General features: G+C 61.8%; 1 long non-coding RNA gene across 1 annotated transcript; it reads left to right on the forward strand.

The window, feature by feature from the left end:
• Positions 1-383: 383 nt before the first annotated feature.
• LOC116465603 (uncharacterized) lies at positions 384-1,852 on the forward strand. Its single transcript, XR_004247232.2, has 3 exons — positions 384-1,114; positions 1,495-1,587; positions 1,843-1,852. It is a non-coding gene; the product is annotated as an uncharacterized LOC116465603 (long non-coding RNA).

Here is a 1,852-nt window from a genome sequence, read left to right on the forward strand (position 1 = left end):
CTCCCACTCCCCAAGAGCCACTGGTCCTGGCCTGGCGCAGTGCCCACTGCCCCCCCTCCCCAGGCCTCAGTCTCCCCCTACGCACTTGGGAGTCAGCGGCCTTACTTTTCTGAGATGGGGCAGCTCCCTTCTCCCTAGCCTCAGGCCTAGGCGGGCAAGGCTGCTCCCACCAGCAGGGGGCGCTTTGACTCTTCCGTGGAGCCCAGCTCTGCGGCTGCCACCCCACCCTCTGCACCTGCCTGGCTGCACAGACCTGCTCCTGAATGGCCCCTCTGTGTGGCTGCTGCTGGCTCAGACCCCTGCCCACTTTGGGCGGGTGGGTCTGGGTCTTGGCTGGCATGCACACCCAGGGGCCTGAAATCATGGAAAATTCGAGAATTTCCCATCTTCTTCTCCAGGTTCAGTCCTGCTCAAATGCAGAGCCGCTGGAAGCTGCCAGCTGGCTGGCCTCCCTTCCCCCGCAGCCGGCAGCCCCTTGGCCCTGCTCCTCAGTGACCTGGCCCCTACCCCTGCCTAGCCCTCCAAATGACCCAGCCTCCAGTCCCCCAAACACCCAAGGGCCCCCACAGGGAGCAGAGCAGGAGTGGTGGCCCTGGCAGCCCGGCCCCGCGGGGACCCCGCCAGACCAACTGGGTGGGCGAGCAGCTGCCAAGCTGAGGCCCAGCCAGAAAGCTGGGGGTTGAACCCAGCCTCAGTGCCTGAGGGACCCTCAGTCTGTAGAGCCCTGCCTGGCTGGGACTGGGCAGTTCCCCAAGGGCCTCAGGCCCTGACACAGGGGCCCAAGAAGACTGCGCTGGCTCTGAGGCCACTGGACCTTCTCTCCCAGTGGGCTTGGGTCTCAGATCCCTTGGCACTCAAGTAGCCTGACTACCTTCACTTTGCAGATGGGGAAACTGAGGCTTGGAAAAAGGAAGGGGTCAACCAAGCAATCCAATGGCCCTAGAACGGCTTTGCCTCCCTTTCCACCCACAGGCCCAGCCTGCATGCCTGCGAAAAGGAGAACAGTGACGAAGTCCACCTGGAGGAGTTGAGTCTGAGCAAGGAGGGGCCAGACCCAGAGGACACTGTCCAGGACAACCTGGGGGCTGCAGGGGCTGAGGATGAAGAGGAGGAGGTGATGGCTCCACCTCAGAGGGTCTGGGTGTACCCCCACCCCAGGGATGAGTCTGCCTTTGCTGTCTGCATTACTCTGTGGGCCCTGTGGGTCTAGCCCAGAGTGGGTCAGCCCCCCACACCCCTAGACCTTGCAGCCCCTTCTGGGCCCACATTCTCAGAGAGGGCAAGGCTCAGTGATCCTCTTGCAAGATCCGGAGTCATTTCCCCAGACTCCTCAGTCCCTCCCGACCAGCTCCAGAACTGGAGCACGTCAGGGCCACAGAGAACCTGGGGCTCAGGGAGGGGCAGCATTTTTTCCCACAGGTGCTGGGCAGGGCAGGAGGAGTACAAGCAGGGGGTCACCTGGGATGTCTGTTTTTTTTTTTTTTTTTTTTCTAGCACCAGAAATGTCAGCAGCCTAGGACACCCAGCCCCTTGGTCTTGGAGGGGACCATCGAACAGAGCTCGCCTCCCCTGAGCCCTACCACCAAAGTAGGTCAAGCTGCAAAGCCTGCCATCTTCTCCCCTCTCCCGGACTCATACCCAAAAGGTCAATCCCACATGCCAGCCACAGGAAGACCAGGCCCAGGCCTGGCTTTTGTCTGCTATCCCCCCATTGCCCGGCGCTCAGCAAACCCCTGTGATATAAGGGTTGGGGGTTGGATTAGTGGATGGAGTAGCTGGGGAGATGGAGGGTGGGCTTTACCTCGGCTGCTGCAGGCCTGTGTCTCTCTCCACCCTCTGCAGCTCATCGACA

Source organism: Hylobates moloch, unplaced genomic scaffold, assembly GCF_009828535.3.
Source record: "Hylobates moloch isolate HMO894 unplaced genomic scaffold, HMol_V3 SCAFFOLD_12135, whole genome shotgun sequence".
Lineage (NCBI taxonomy): Eukaryota > Metazoa > Chordata > Mammalia > Primates > Hylobatidae > Hylobates > Hylobates moloch.